The sequence below is a fragment of the Eptesicus fuscus genome, chromosome 8 (assembly GCF_027574615.1).
Source record: "Eptesicus fuscus isolate TK198812 chromosome 8, DD_ASM_mEF_20220401, whole genome shotgun sequence".
In the NCBI taxonomy this organism is placed as follows: Eukaryota; Metazoa; Chordata; class Mammalia; order Chiroptera; family Vespertilionidae; genus Eptesicus; species Eptesicus fuscus.
In genome coordinates, this window is record NC_072480.1 from 24833633 (window position 1) to 24851625 (window position 17993).

Genomic DNA, 17993 nt, shown 5'->3' on the forward strand with positions numbered 1-17993 from the left:
TATTACACAGCTGCAACTAGCTGTGCCAGGATTTGTTAGTTGTCTAAGGGTTTGGTAACTATCACCATAACAATCCTGTCAAGATAGTAACAAAATGACAGTAGTCTAAGTGATGAACTATATTATATGTAAGTTGATTTAATCATTGTTTCTGTTAAAGTTCTAGTCAAGACAATTGTAATAAATGGATTTGCTGTGTCAGTTATGTTTAATCAGCACACACAGATTTGATTAAAGTTTAAATATCATCTACTTGTATCATGTTTCATTAGAGAAGGATATATAAGTATGGGAAGGGGATTACAAGGGAAGATTTTTTAAAAAGTGAGCAGTACACATTTGATGGTTATAAAGTTAGAAAATAAGTAAGGCATCCCTAAAAGGAGGGACTCAAATATTAGAAGCAACCATTGAAAGGTACAATAAATTATGTTATTTTGAATAAACAGTGGTAGAAAGGAAAACATCTTTTCTGGCATACCTAGGAATTCAAGCTAATTAGAATAGGCATTTGATTATAGTTTTGGTAATTCACTTATAAAAATTATGGTATGGCATTTGAAAAGATTGTGGGTTTGGAATTGAATCTATGTTCAGATTACAACACTGCCATTTATTGTTTTAGCTGTGTGATACTGGGATAGTTATTTAAACATTTTTTAAAATGAGCATAATGTCAACCCCATTCCAACTTCTATGTTTGTTGTGAGGTTAAATGTTAGATAAATGTAAATTACCTCATTCTTTTTAAGCACTCAATTAATGTTATAACCCTATGGTTCTAGAGAAATTGTACACTGGAGTATTAAAAGTTTTTATGACCATAGTATTATAGTTTAAAATAAATTGAATTATTTCCTTCAAAATGCAGTAAGTTGTCAGACCTGTGCATACATTTTAAAACCCCTAACAAGGCATATGTACTGATCACTAGTAATTTATGAGAGCTATTTACATGATTTAGGGGAAAAATATTTTTCTGTTCCACAAGTATCAAACATATTATTTCTCTTTTAGGCATGGGGAATAGGCCAAAAATTAAAGTCTTTATAAGAAATATGTATAATTATATAATTTCCAATTCCTGAAGTGATAACCTATGATGAAAGATGCAGAATAAAATACATCAGGGTTTGAGGTGATGCTGTCACTTTAAACATCCATTTGTAAGTGTATTTTGAATATACTTTAGATTGACTTATTTATAATTACTAATTATTACTCTAATTCACCTATAATTGCTATAATTTTCTTATTCATAATTAGAGCACTAAAGACCCACTTAAGGTCTCACTGGATGGTTCCCAATTTTTGAACTGAGACTGCAGAAAGAGGTTGAGAGGAAAAATCTTATAATGGCTGCTAAGACCTTTCCGGCTTCCTTGGGTTACAATAGTGAGTTCTGAACAAATTTGATAATTCAAAAAGAGGAACATTGGAATTGTATTTACCCTTCTTTATTGTTGCATAGATATTTTTAAAGTAACTCCTGTTTCTCTTTGTCCTGTTTTATTACTTGGAAAATACTTAACAAAGTAGTACTTACTGATTTTGATGTTGATTTAAGACATTTTTAGATCTACTTAGTGACCTGTTATATTTTATTAACTATTTTTAGTCATACTTTTAGAAGCTTATTATGATTATTTCTATCAAATGTGATTCACTTCAAAAAGCTAGAATTGCAAATGACAGAACTCATCTAGCTTAATTTTGCTGTTTTTACTCAGAAATACCTATTATATTTATGTGCCCAAAAACTTATTAAAGGCATTTAACAACTTACAGCTAATGCATAATTTTAATATATAAGTTAATTGAAGTGCATGGACTTATTCTGTTTTATAAAAACATACTGTCATGCAATTTTACTTGGAATCCTAGTTAATTTTTCCAATAGGACTAACATTTTAAAGGTGGATTTTGCAAGCTACATTATACATGTAACTTTGAAATTAAGTTTTGAATAAACATATAATTATTATTATGACTAACATTTTTCTAATTAATAATGATACAGGTAATTGCATCCCTAGAGGGCTATGGATTTCTAATGCCAAGAATGTGGTAGTAGAAGAGACAATTGATGTAACGATAAATGGTGAAGCACATGAACACAACAAATTTGGTGTCCAATACTACCCAAACAATCTACTCTCAAATTAAGACTGAGAGATAATTTATGACACCAAATAACTTTGAAGAAAAACATTAGCAAGGCACACAAATGAAATTTTATGAACATAACTTTTATGAAGTTATAAGTGAAACAGTTGAATTCTATGCGAGCACAACAAAGGTATACACAGGAATATTAAAAGCATGCAGCACAGAATAATTTAAAGGGCTCAGATTGGAGACATTAAACAAAATTTTCTGTCTTTATAAGGATCTTATGTCTATAACACTAATATATATATATATATATATATATATATATATATATATATATGTACATATACATACACACACACACACACACACACACATACACACACACACATACATATATATATTAGAGGCCCGGTACATGAATTAATGTATGCGTGTATGGGTGGGGTCTGGCCAGCCTGGCCAGGGGAAGGGACATGGGCAGTTGGCTGGTCTGCCTGCTGGTCGAATTCCTGGTCGAGGGGACAATTTGCATATTAGCCTTTTATTATATAGGATATACACTGAGTGGCTAGATTATTATGCGTTCAGATATCATAATAATCTGGCCATTCAGTATATATATTAGAGGCCTAGTGCATGAAATTCATGCACAGGTGGGTGTCCCTAGTCTTGGCCAGTGATCAGGGTCTATCGGGACTGTCTTGCCCAGTCCTGATCGGGGCTGGGCCAGCAGCCGTCCAAGGCCTGCTAGCTGCCTGCTGGGACCTGCAGACTGCCACTGCCAGCCGCTGATGGGACCTGCTGAACAGGGGGAGGGACCGTGGGAGGTTTGTCGGCTGGGGGGACAGACGGACCGGGGGAGGTTGGTTGGTCAAGGGAGGTTGGCTGTGGGAGCGCACTGACCACCAGGGGCAGCTCCTGTATTGAGCATATGCCCCCTGGTGGTCAGTGCACCTCATAGCACCTGGTTGACAGGTCATTCTGGTTGTTCTGGTTGTTCTAGTCATTTGGTGGTAACGGCCGTTTAGGCTTTTATATACATAGATAATTTTTTGAACAAGAAAAAGTTTATTAATTGAAAAGGCCTAGCTCGAGAAGATGGGAGAACTAAGTTCTCAAATACATCTTAAGACAGTCTGGAATCAGAAATATTTTATTGTTAAGGAAAGGGAGGAAGGGAGAGGCAAGAGGTGGGTACAGGCCTTAGACAGGTAGGTGTTAAAAGTCATTATTTTGTGCATATTTCCCCACCTCAACAACAATATATTATTATTACAAGTGCAGATAATATTCTATACAAATACCCAAGTTTGTACATTGCAGTGAACATTTATAGTAAAAAATATATAGCAATATAGAATTTTAAATTTCATAATAGTTAATTTTTATTAAGTACATATTATTGTCCCTAACAATAATATGTATTTACCGAAATTACCACAAAATCCTGTATAGTAAGTATATTACCAGAAGTATTCTTGAATCAACTTTAATTTATTTCAGAGAGAGGAAGGGAGAGGGAGAGAGAGATATAGAAACATCAGTGATGAGAGGGAATCATCAGTCAGCTGCCTCCTTGTCTCCCCGCTCTGGGGATCGGCCCTGAAACCAGGGTATGTGTACTGACCAGGAATTAAACCAAACTGTAACCTCCTGGCTCATGGATCAATGCTCAACCACCGAGCAACACTGGCCTGGCAAAATTCACTATTTTTAAGTGGATAATTTAATGAGCTATGAAAGCATGAATATGTGTAACCAATACAACTATTAAGATATATTACTTCTATAACCAGCAATAAAATATGAAATTAAAATTTTAAAATACTATACATAAGAGTATACAAACCATGAAGTATTTGGTGATAAATATAATTAAGAAGCAAAAGTAAGCCTAAATAAATTAAGTTTTATATATATACATATATATTCATGCTCACAGATTATTGGTGGAATCCATATTGCTATACACTTTGCTTGAATCTGACAAAGTAGTGTTATTGGGTCATAAGCAGAAATGAATCTGTGAAAAGAAATTTTTACTCTGTATGTGGAATCAGCTCTTGTGCCTATATGGCCCATTGATTGATCAATAATTCTATATGATTTCAAATAGTTTTAGTATACTTCTCCTAGTATTGTGTTTTCTAATATTTTGCCTCTTTATGCCACAGTTTATTGTGTATGTTTTTTTCTCAGTTCCCTTGATACTTTATGGAAAAGTCACTTTCAAGAGCTCACTTATCTCTCCAGGCCACTAGGGCAAGTGATCTGTATTTCTGCTTCAGTTCTGTGAGTGATAACTGCACCTCTTTAAGTGGGTCCTGAAGAGAGCATACTCAATTGGTGCCTGCTTAACTACAAGGACCAATGGCTTCCTGGTGAAATACTAAATTTTTGAATAAGCTTAATTTTAACATTTCTTCATTGTGCTGGTATAGAAATCTCATTTCTATTAAACATAGTTTTAATCCAATATTAAAATTGATTTTGGGGTATGGACCTAGAACAGAATTGACATTGTTTTTTCTTTGTGCAGCAAAAATGTCTAAATGTGACATTCAGCGTTTTTTGTCATTTAATATATATATATAGTCATTTATATATAGTCATTTTATATATATATATATATATATATATATATATATATATATATATATATATATATATATATATTAGGAAATGAATGAAAAATCCTTAGTGATAGGGGAAAAGCCTCTGGGACCTTAGATGCCAGTTATAAAAGACAGATTGTTACACCTATAAATTTGTCTCTCCTGGAACTGACATTCAAGGTCCCAGAGCCTTTTTTCCATTCACTGAAGATTTTTTATGCAATTCGTACATCATACTGTATTTCATTCTTTATAAAAATGTCCAACCATTCATATTACAGAGACAGCCAGACACCTGCCAAAAATGAAAAGGAGAAGTTAAAAGTGAGGGCAGAAAGTAACACACCTATAAAATATTAAAACAAAAAGCACAAAAACAGTTACTTACAAATAAGTTTATTTACATGTTAATACAGCAATTTTCAACCTTTATTTCATCTCATGGCACACATAAACTAATTACTATGTTCTGCAGCACACCAAACAGCATTATTATATTTTTTGTTAATCTGATAAAAAATAAGGTATAATATTGATTGATTTAAAAAATAGTAATTACCTACTCTTTTTGCTCCAAAGTGACTTTAAACACATACACACACACACACACACACACACACACACACACACAAACACACACAGGTAACTATACTTGCATATAAAGATTTCTGGTACCAAGAATTAGCCAATCAGATGCAAACTTATTATGTGATGTGTCCAATAAAATGCAATTCTATTATATGGATCTATTTATTTATGGGCATTCACATGTGCCACTATTGTGTTGGCTGTTTTTATTTTTTAATTTGACAGTCTAAGGGTCAAAAGGTCAGTGCTCCTGAGTAATTAGTCAGGTATTGTATGTTTTAAAAATCCTTGCCTCATTGGTGAGTTAAAAATCCTCTGTTAAGCCCTGGCCAGTATGGCTCAGTAGGTTGAGCATTGTCCTATGCACCAAAAGGTCCCTGGTTCAATTCCCAGTCAGGGCACATGACCAGGTTGCAGGTCTTGATCTCCAGTACGAGGCATGCAGGAGACATCTGCTCAATGTTTCTCACATCAGTATTTCTCTCTATCTCTCTACCTTCCTCTCTCTCTAAAATAAATTAAAAAAAGAAAAAAAGAAAATTGCTGTTAATACATTCAAGTAAGAATACATGCTATGTATCTGACTTAGAAAAAGGACAAATACTGCAATTTTATTTGGTAATATTTTTTTGTAAAAGTCATTTGAGCTGGTCAGTTTTTAATAATTTCAAATAAAACTAAACCTATGTTTTCTGAATGCCTTTGTGGCTTTGTGCTGATAACCAATAAACGATAACTTTGAAGTTCAAATATAGTCAATATAATCATAGCTCTCCACACCATGTAACAGAACTGAATTCTTATTTATATCATAACTTTACATTGAAAATTTATCAACCAATTTAACACTGAAATTCCAGTTTTAAAGTACTCAAATCCATATCCTTTTGTTTTGAACAAATACAACATTTACTTCTCTACTGAAGTAGTGCTGCATTTAAATGGTATGTCTATAGATAGGAATGACTGGCTGACTCACTAAGGAAGATTTTGATTTGGAGTATACTGTGGGGAAAAAAACAGTTTCCTCTACCCTTAAGATTCTTCTGGCTGGTCTAATAATAAAATAGACATGAGCAGATTAGCAAGAGAAAATAACCAAAATTCATACATGTGTATAGGAATCCTGCATACGTAAGAGAGCCCGAGACTGCCACATGCAGGAGAAATTCAGAGATGGAAAGGGGGATTGAGGTATATAAGACATCCTGAGCTTGGGATGAGGTAATGTGCCTTGAGGGCTTCAAAGGATCATTGCAGGAAGAAGAGCAGGTTGTTAGCAAATACAAGTTTTCTGCCATAAAGGTGAGTCAAAAAGGTTCTCTTCCATAATCTTATTATGCATTGTCCCATATACCAGACAGATTGTTACATCTATGAATTTGAAAGATCCCTATTTCAAGTTCCTTTAGGTAGTTACATGAAGGAGCAAACATTTCTCTTGTGCCTGCAGCTAAAATTGCCTTTAGCTCAAAACGATCCACCACAGAGGCAGATCTTAGGGTAGCTTATTCTGAACTTCCAAAATACACATTGATTTGAGTATTATATTCATACATTATAGTAAAATGTGCCCATTTATCTGTGATTTCATATAGCATGTAGGATATTTTAGATTTTTTTTCTGTTTATTGAAATATATCAATAATGGGTTACTGCCAATAGTCAGAAGTTGTATTCATCTCTAGGCAAAGCCTAATTTATTATTATTTTTTAAAAAACAATAGGGTAGAAATTTTAAGACACCAACAAATATTACCAGAGGCTAGCCTTATACCTTTATATAAAAAGTGCCAACCATATTTATATATTACTCTGGTGGTTTTAGCCATTTGTTTATATTATTTTAGTGTTATGCTTGTAAAGAAAAAATGTTTTCCCCTATGTGTTCAAGAAAAACAGGAAACCTGAAATTTCAAAGGTCAATTCAAAGAATTTGCTGTTCCAAAGTTATAAGGTGTATGTACTCTGCTCTTGACCATTTTCAAATAAAATGATCTCAGATGATTTCCAGTCATGTCTGGTTTCATATAATATGGATTTGATAGGAAAGTGTCCTGTTTTCCAATAGCAACACTAAATAATAATGGAGATTTGAGACAAAAATTATTAAGTATTATATTTTCAGTGTTACAATGAGGAAGAGAAACAAAGCTCATATATACACAGAAGAGATTGGTGGTTGCATAGGGAAGGAGGATAAGTGGAAAAAAATTGGTGAAGGGGGTTATATGATAAAATTTCCAGTTACAAAATAAATACATTATGAAGATGTAATGTACAGCATGATGACTAAAGTTAATAATATTGCATATTTGAAAGTTGCTAAGAGAGTAAATTTTAAATATTCTCATTTTAAGAAAAAAAATGTAACTATGTAGAGTGATAGACCTTAACTAGACAGTGAGGTGAGCATCCTATCTAATAAAAGAGTAATATGCAAATTAACCATCACTTCGCTACAGCCACAAGCCATGCCAACCAGCCATGCCCACCAGCCAATCAGGAGCGAGTATGCAAATTAACCCCAACCAAGATGGCTGCGGCCATGGAGTGAGCAAGAGGGAGGCTTGGGTTTCCCTGGTGATGGAGGAAGCCAAGCTTTCCACACACCCTGGCAGGCTCAGGCCTCCACTCAAGGGTACAAAGTTTCAATTATAGAATATAAATAAATTCCAACAGAAATGGTGGCAGCCATGGAGCTGCAGAGAGCAGGAGGCTAGGGTTGCCCCTGGTGATGGAGGAAGCCAAGCTTCTGCAGCCCTGGCCTGCCTTGGTCTCTACTCAAGGCTACAAAGTTTCAATTATAGAAGATAAATAAATTTCAACAGAAATGGCTGCAGCCACAGAGCGAGCAGAAGGCTTGGCTCTGCTCCAGGCTACAAAGTTTCAATTATAGAAGATAAATAAACCCCAGATACCAGGGTCTCCACTTGGGTCGCCGGGGGGCATGGCCAGCCTGAAAACCACCACAGGCCCCTCACCCAGTCCACCCCATGCCCCAAGGGAACCCCCACCCTGATTCGGGACAGCCTTCAGGGCAAAACAGCTGGCCCCCACCCATGCACCAGGCCTCTATCCTATCTAATAAAAAAGTAATATGCAGATTGACCATCACTCCAACACACAAGATGACTGCCCCCATGTGGTCAAAGATCCTGCCCCCATGTGGACATAAGATGGCCACCACAAGATGGCCAGCAGGGAAGGGAAGATGGGAGGGACCAGGCCTGCAGGGGAGGGCAGTTAGGGTTGACCAGGCCGGCAGAGGAAGGAAGTTGGGGGTGACTGGGCCTGCAGGGAAGGGCTGTTGGGAGGGACCCAGGCCTGCAGGGGAGAGCAGTTGGGAGGGACCTGTCCTGCAGGGGAGGGCAGTTAGGGGTGACCAGGCCTGCAGGAGAGGGCAGTTAGGGGCAAACAGGCTGGCAGGGGAGCAGTTAGGCATCAATCAGGCTGGCAGGGGAGTGGTTAGGGGGTGATCAGGCTGGCAGGCAGAAGCGGTTAGGGGCAATCAGAAAGGCAGGCAGCTGAGCAGTTGGGAGCCAGCAGTCCTGGATTGTGAGAAGGCAGTCGGACATCCCTCGAGGGGTCCTAGATTGGAGAGGGTGCAGACTGGGCTGAGGGACACCCCCCCCCCGCCCCGTGCATGAATTTCGTGCACCAGGCCTCTAGTTTCATAATAAACACAAATGTCAAATCATTATGCTGTTCATCCTAAACCAATATAATGTTATGTTTCAATAATACATCAATAACAATGAATAACAAGTGTGCTGAAAGAGGTTAATGGGGGGAAAAGGAGGACCTATGTAGTACTTTCAACAATAAGGATTAAAAGAAAAAAAATAAAAAATAAAAGAAAACAAGCAAACCAATTAAAAATTAGGCAAATATGTGAATAGACAATTTACTTAGAAGATATATGAAGTACACATAGCATATAAAAAGATGTGCAAAATCATTAGTTATTTGCAAAATTAAAATTAAAATGATGAGAAAGCATTATGCATCTATTACATTATGAAAATAAAGAAAAACTGGCAAAGCAAAATGCTGGAGAGAATAAATCTCATGTACTATTAGTTGGAACACAAACTGTTACTACAAATTAGTTGTTTGGCAGTTTCTTATAAATATAAAGTTGCAATTACTATATCATGTAGTCATTTTACTTTTAATTGTTTACCAAAAGGAAATTATATATATTAATGTGTATGTGTGTCCATTAATAAGTGCAGGGATAGAAAAAATTGTGGTGCATTCATACAAAATATATTACCTAGAAACACTAAGGAATGAATTGAATTGTTGATATCCATAACTAAATGACTGCATCCCCAAATAATTATGCTGGATGACAAATCAGTCCAAAGAAAGTACATTCTGTAGATTTCATTTATATAAAATTTTAGAAACTTCAAGTGATTTCATAGTAAAGAAAGCATATTAATAGTTGCCTTAAAATGGTTGCATAGGGAGTCACAAAGGGCACAAAGAAAAATTGGGGGATAATGAATATGTTCATTACCTTGATTAAAACTTTTAAAGTATTCTGTGAGATAATCAATATATTTTAAATATGCTTACTTCTGGGAGAGTTTTAGATTTAGAGGAAAATTGCTAAGATGGAGCAAAGAGTTCCCACATACCTCAAATCCAGTTCCCCCATTATTAACATATTAATGAATATAATAAATTTGTTATAATAAATGAATCAATATAAATACCTAATGTATTTTCTCTGTTCCAGGTTCCTACACAGGATAAACAGTATCCTTAGTTATGTCTCTGTAGGCTCCTCTTGGCTGTGACCCTTTCTCAGACTTCCCTGTTTTTAATAACTTGAGAGATTTGAAGGGTAATAGGTATTTTGTCAATCAATTGGTATGCGTCTGGTGTTTTTCTTCTGATTAGACTATTTGGGGTTCCTCTTCTGTGACACATACCACTATGTGTGCAGAATCACCTAGATGTCTGTGCATCATCACATGGGTCTTGGGCAGCAAGGACAAACTGATGTGAACTTGAAGCTAATATCGCCGGTTGTACCACAAGCAATAAAGTCCTTGTTGCTTCTGTCAACATCTATAAAATCATGGCAGGCTGAATTTTTAACTAGTGAGTAAAGTAAAATCTTGGACATTTTACAGTTATTGACAAAAATAAACGTATACATTCTTAGAATCTCTTCTACTACATACCAAAAGTATATCTTCTTGTGGCTTCATTTTATAGACACAAAACCAAGTTGTAAATAGAAAGAAAAGAAAAAAAAATATATATATATATGGAACAAAAGAGAAAAGGAAGGAAGGAAGGAAGGAAGGAAGGAAGGAAGGAAGGAAGGAAGGAAGGAAGGAAGGAAAAGGAAAGATAAAGGGAAAAGAAAAAAATGACTCCATTTGTTATTTAATGCCTTAAACAAAGCTAAGAAGTGCTTACTCCATCCTAGTCACTCTTCAAGATATACAGTAGAGAAGCAAGTAACTTGGTGCCATATTTATGGAGTACTTCTTAGTTATTCATAAAGAAAACAAAAATACAGATAATTATATATACTATGAGAGAAATTAAGTACTTCTTAGTTATTCATAAAGAAAACAAAAATACAGATAATTATATATACTATGAGAGAAATTAAAACAATTGGAGAGAATGTGATTAAGAGAGAGTTACATTAGATGAAGTAATAAAAATTTATTCTTAACTCAGAGACTTAATCTGGGGACATGGTTTAGTGAAAGAAGGCCCTGCATTCCAGTGAAGAATCTGATATTTCTTAGTTGTAAGGTCTCTGCAAAGAGATAATCACTGTCATACTTATGGGTATTTTCTCTGATTGTAACAGGCTGACATGCTGTAAACATATTTTTACATTGTAGAGCACGTACTAAAAGTTCAATATTATAGTTATTAGCAATACTTTACCAGAATTCTTGTACACCAATTTTGTTTTTGGTAGACTAAAAGTAGACATGGCCATCCTTTGTTTTTGCCTTTATGACTGTGTATTTTTTACAAGTATCTGTGCTCTTTGCTTATATCATAGGGTGTTGTGGTCAAAGTCAAGTTGTCCTTGATAAATAAGTTTCTGAAATATCTCTGGATCATTGTTTTATAATACTATTTTAGAGTCATTCTGCAGATATAAGTGTAGGGGTTGGCCTTGAATAAATACTACCCTGGAGCAAATCAAGGAAACTAAATAGCCTCCCTTCTTTTACCTCAGATATTGTTTTCTTTTATATTTTCTCTAACTTGGGTAAAAAAAAAAAAAAAAAAAGTGGGGGTATATAATTGCATTTTTGCTAAGTGAACTCTGGGCTATTCAGAAATTGTTTTCTGTAGCATATAATTTAGAACTTTTAAAATAAGGATTTTTATTTAATAATTCCCAAAAGTTCTCTCAGTACTTTAATTTCCTCAAATCACAAGATCATAAATGCATAAACCTCATAGTCTCATGTTCAAATCTAGGGAACTATTTCTTGTAAATTAAATACAATTTGAATTCACATTCTTTATAGTAAAAAAGATTACTGGAGGTAAAAAGTTTGCATATTTAATTTTGGATTTAATAAACAATATGATATAAATTAAGATTTGTGATGTTATATCTTAAAAAGTCAAAGTTTCGAAATAATATATTCTTTGTTGAAAATTTATATTTAATGTACTCTCCTATGTCACTGGCAATGAGAATATAGTAAAAAAAAATCAGATTTTCTAAGAGTCATGTAAGTACGATCTATAATTTTGGCCCTTTTATTCTTGTCAAAGGCCTTCTGATCAATTGGTATTTCACAGATGTGATTTTACATTGCATTCATTAGAATCATCTCTGGTGCTTGTTGAAAATTCAGATTTCTAGACTCCTAGATAGATATGCTGACTCTGAATTTGTCTGATGGATTTTTAAAAAAGTTTTCTAGGACCTTATCGGTACTTAAAATGTATACACCTATTGAATTAATGCAATAAAAATAAAATGTCTTACCAGGCTACTACAGTGTGTGTAACTTAAATAAATGAAACAAATACATAAAAATCGGTATGTTTTTAGAATTTTTAATAAACTTATTATGCCATCAGAGTGCTAAATAAAAAGTTATAATGGTGGTGTCTGGCTGGTATGGATCAATGGTTGAACATAGAACTATGACTTAATAAAAAGTTATAATGGCAAATCCTATATGATAAAGAGGTAATATTCAAATTGACCATCACACCCTCACAAGATGGCTGCCTATGACCAGGCCGGCAGGGGGGTTAGCAAGGGATGACCAAACGACTGAACAAGCAGGCTGCACGGGGCAACCAGGCTGGCAAGGGGGTTAGTTAGGGACAACCAAATTACTGAACAAGCAGGCTGTGTGGGGCAACCAGGCCAGCGGGGGGGGGGGGGGGGGGGGCAGTAAGAGGTGACCAGGACAGCGGGGGAGGCAGTTAGGGGCAACCAGGCCAGCGGGGGGGTGCAGTTGCGGGCGATTAGACTGGCAGGGGGGGCAGTTGGGATGATTAGGCTTACGGGGGGGGGGGGCAGTGAGGGGCGATCAGGCTGGTATGCAGAGACAGTGAGGAGTGATCAGGTCAACGGGGGTGGAGCAGTTAGGGGCAACCAGGCAGGCAGGCAGGTGAGCGATTAGGAGCCAAGTGGTCCAGGATTGTGAGAGGGATGTCCCGGATTGGAGAAGGTGCAGGCTGGGCTGACGGGACCCCTTCCCCATGCACGAATTTTGTGCACCAGGCCTCTAGTAATTATATAAAATAAAATAATTTAAGATTTTTTTTTTTCAAGTTTCAATTATTTTCAAAGAAAAGCAGCCTTTTCCAAGGGCAACAAAGTGAACTGAATGTCAGAAGGAAGCAGGGTGTGGGCCTCTCATAAGCTCTTGCTCTGAAATCTGGACTTGAGGAAAGAGGGCCGCCTGGGAACTCAGGGTGACTGGCCAGCAGAGGGTTGCCTTTGGTGGGTGGGGTGGAGCTGCAGCCCACATTGGTCACTGGATTGGTCTGCATGGCCTCTAAGGTGATTTTCACCTGCCAGTTGGTTGACATGATTAACACTATTATTCTTGGGGGGCATTAAATTAAGGAATGATGCGTGGAGCCAAGAGAGTAACTTTTGCAGTTGGATTCTGATTCACAATCAGGAAGTGGTCTTCATCTGCTGCAACCATAATTTCATTTTTCTTGGAGCAAATTTGAAGGAAAGTGAGGTCATTCTGGGGGTCAATTTCACACACAGTGCTTAGGGCCTTCAAGATGAAGTTGTGTGTGAGGGTGGTATACTGTGTGGTGGTGGGATTGCCCTTGGCACTCTTAATGGGAATGCCTTCTGTGTTCACAACGATGATTCCCTGCACTCCCTTCTGGCTCTGAAGTCACTTCAGTGTCTTCTCCACCTTTGTCATCTCAGATGAATCAGGTAGCTCCACATCGCCAGCACTGCCCAGTCAAGATCATTTATTTTTTATTTTTTCAAAATATGTTTTTATTGATTTCAGAGAGAGAAAAGGAGAGGGAGAGAGAGAAACATCAATGATGAGAGTCATTGATCGGCTGCCTCTTGCCCACCTCTAATCAGGATGGAGGCTGTAAAGGGGGGCATGACTGGGAATCCAATTGTGATCGCCTGGTTTATGAGTGGATGCTCAATTACTGAACCACACTAGCCAAGCTAAGGTCATTTATTTTAAAGGTTATACTGCTCCTAATAATTTATTATATATCTCCCTCACCCCATAGCTTCATTTAATCAGCTTCTAAGAAACTTTTTTAAGAACTTAAAGCCAAAAGTTTGAGTCTTGGTTCTCTGTAGTTTCCTTGTGTGCTCTTTCCCCTAAGGCAACAATCCTCAGCCCACTCTTTTTAAATAAAGTTATCATTTCTATGCACTGAATTTAAAAAAAAAAGTTTATAATTGATAAATTAGCTCTGTTTTAATGGTGAAAATGCAGCTAAATTATTGAGAAGGAAATATATATCAATAAATATTTTAAAATAATAATTTTAAACCAGAAACAAGGCCCAGCTCTATATAGTTTTAATTGTAAAATCATGAGAGCAAGAAAAGAAATTATCATGATGTGAGCTTTGCCAGAAAAAAAACAACAACAACAACAAAAGAACAATCCAGGAGTAATTGTCAAAGAAAGCTGGGGTAACAATTGCAGTTGCAATAACTGGTTTGGAAAAGGAAGCTAAGAACTAGAGTTCTGCCTCTTGGTCAAATGGTTTAGACTTTCTAAGTCAATTTTATGGCTTGGGGTATCCTATCTAATAAAAGGGTAATATGCAAATTGACCATCACTCCAACACATAAGTTTGCCACCTCTATGTGGTCAAAGATGGCCGCCCCATGTGGACACAAGATGGCCACCACAAGATGGCCAGCAGGGGAGGGCAGCTGTGGGCGATCAGGCCAGCAGGGGAGGAGAGTTGGGAGGGACCAGGCCTGCAAGGGAGGGTAGTTGGGGGCAACCAGGCCTGCAAGGGAGAGCAATTAGGAGCAACCAGGCTGGCAGGGGAGGGCAGTTGCGGGGGACCAGGCCTCCAGGGGAGGGTAGTTGAGGGCGACCAGGCCAACAGGGGAGAGAAATTAGGAGCAACCAGGCCTTTAAGGGAGGGCAGTTGGGGGGAACCAGGTTGGCAAGGGAGGGCAGTTGGGGGACTGGGCCAGCAGGGGAGGGCAGTTGGAGGCAACCAGGCCTGCAGGGAAGGACAGTTAGGGGCAACCAGGCTGGCAGGGGAGGGCAGTTAGAGGCAATCAGGCAGGCAGGGGAACAGTTAGGCATCAATCAAGCTAGCAGGGGAGTGGTTAGAGGGTGATCAGGCTGGCAGGCAGAAGCAGTTAGGGCCAATCAGGAAGGCAGGCAGGCAAGCATTTGGGAACCAGCAGTCCTGGATTGTGAGAGGGATGTCCAACTGCCTGTTTAGTGGGATCGGGCCTAAACGAGCAGTAGAGCATCCCTTGAGGGGTCCCAGATTGGAGAGGGTGCAGGCTGGGCTGAGGGACAACCCCCCCACCCATGCACAAATTTTGTGTACCTTGTCTCTAGTAATATCATAATATCTTATTTGCTAGTGGTATAATAGAGGGGGAAATTATGTATATAAAGTGTTTAGAAATTCCTGGCATATAGAAAGCACTCAGTAAATCATGATAAATGCAAATATTCAAAAAGACAAATACAAATTAAGTATTCATAAATAGTAAGAAAGGGCTCCCTGGAGGTTGTATATGGCTACACACCGATTTTTAGTACAAGGAAAGAGAGCAGGGACCCAATGAGCTGAAATGTGGTTCTGAGTAATAGGTTATTTCATATAAGTATCCCGAACACTATGTGCAGGATAGAATGGTGAGTAAAATAAGTAGAGTGAGATCTACTAGTAGATATTCTTAACCCTTTGCACTCGCTTGCTTTTTTCTCGAGCTGCTACTGATGCTAACCGTGTCGAGTCACACTCGACATCCGAGTGCAAAAGGTTAAAGGTTCTAATCAGAGCTATCATGTCCTAAAATACGTGTTTGTGTTTATATGTGTGTGTCAGGATGGGCAAAAGATGTGAGATGGAGCAAAACTTGGGAAGAAGCCACAGCTGTGAAAGGAGAGAGGGGTAAAGCAAGGTAACTAGTCCATGGAGCAGAGATCAGGGCAGGTAGTAAAATCTGAAGGAGCAAATCACACTGAGAGTTTTGGTGTTCTGTGACTCAAGCGACACAGGAGCTCAAGGATTATCCCTGAAGTCTTTGATCTTCACCTTAGTTTTGGTTAGCAGGTGTTGGAGCAGGACATTAAAAGGGAGTGACTGATGGTTGACATAAGAGCGAATGTACTCAGGCAATTGGAGGTTCCTCACTTCCTTCTCTGCCCACCATCCCCACACTTGGACTGTTTTAAGGACACAGCCTAGAGACAGCAATGTGTTGTTGAGACCACTTGGGCTGAATACATGACTGAACCCAGTTAAACACTCTATACCAGTGCTTCTCAAACTTTCTAATGCCGCGACCCTTTAATACAGTTCCTTATGTTGTGGTGAACCCCAACCATAAAATTATTTTTGTTGCTACTTCATAACTGTAATTTTGCTACCGTTATGAATTGTAATGTAAATATCTGTGTTTTCCAATGTTCTTAGGCTCTACAGAACCACTAGCAGGGTCGCCTAATACCATCAGAAAACACAGATATTTACATTATGATTCATAACAGTAGCAAAATTACAGTTATGAAGTAGCAACAAAAAATAATTTTATGGTTGGGGGTCACCACAACATGAGGAACTGTATTAAAGGGTCACGGCATTAGAAAGGTTGAGAAACACTGCTCTATACAAACTTTAAGGGTCTGTGGATGGTGCAGAGATCTACTTGTCTTGCAGCTCCCAAGACTAGCCTTGTATACAACTTCCCTTGCTTACTGAACCTGTCACCTACCAACCTGGACTGTCCTGCCTCTTGCTTTGATCTCTTTTGCCCTACATGTACAAAGGCAAGTTTCATATTTAACACGCCCCCCCCCCCCCCCACCACACACACACACTCCCCGGTGAATTCCTGAATTTATGAACCAATAATTGGAGAGGCAGTCAGGATACTGGGGTAAAAAAAGTATTTTGGGGAAAGAGGAATGTGTAGGGGAAATCGCAAGTTGGCCATCAACCTCTATGTGGGAAGGGTTGGCCCGGAAACACCAGTTACTTTGATGCTTTTGCTTGAGGATATACGGTATAATGCACTGAGGCAAGGAGGAGAAAAGAGTGGCTGCTGCAGCAGATGGTCTTTAATGGTGGGCAGGGTGGCTGGCCCCCAATGCCCAGCTAGAGTCTGAAGCTCTGTTAGGAAGTTGAAAGCAGAACTGAGGTTAGAGAGGGACATGTGGCTGTCCACCACTGTGCTATCTTTGGGGCTAGCCGACAAGGTGGGAGAGCAGGATAATAGATTGAAGACTTTAGCACGTCCTTTTGACAGCCAGGAGGGCATGAACTGCCATGGATTAAGGTCCAAAAGCGGTGACAAAGCCTGATTGTGGCCACCCAAGATAAGCCTTGTGTATAGCTTCCCTTGCTGATTAAAGGTGTCACTTACCAATCTGGAGCGGTCTGCCTCTTTCTTCAGGCTCTCTCTGCCTTCTGGGTATGGGAGCAGTTTCAGACTTTTACCTGCAAACTAATAGCAGGACAACATACTATTCTCCAAACTCTGGAGAATAGGAGGGCTGGGACTGTGCCTGAGTTTTTACTGGGAGTGACGGTTTAAGGACTGAAGTCGATTTTGACCAGGGGATTCCTTTAGAGACTAAACTTTTTTTTTTTAATATTTTTATTGAGGTATTATATGTGTACATATCTTACTATTACCCCCCACCCCACACCCCCACATGCCCTCCCCCCCCAGAGTTTTGCATCCATTGTTTATGCTTATATGCATGCATACAAGTCCTTCGTTTGATTTCATAACTCCCCCACCTTTCCCAAACTTTTTTTTTTAAATATATTTTATTGATTATTTACAGAGAGGAAAGGAGAGGGACAGAGAGCTAGAAACATCGATGAGAGAGAAACATCGACCAGCTGCCTCTTGCACACCCCCTACCGGGGATGTGCCCGCAACCAATGTACATGCCCTTGACCGGAATCGAACCTGGGACCCTTCAGTCCGTAGGC

At 38.2% G+C, this 17993-nt stretch overlaps 1 pseudogene; it reads right to left on the minus strand.

Moving 5' to 3' along the window:
- Window positions 1-13408: 13408 nt before the first annotated feature.
- On the minus strand, window positions 13409-13732 carry LOC103289713 (dynein light chain roadblock-type 1-like; annotated as a pseudogene).
- Window positions 13733-17993: the final 4261 nt, after the last annotated feature.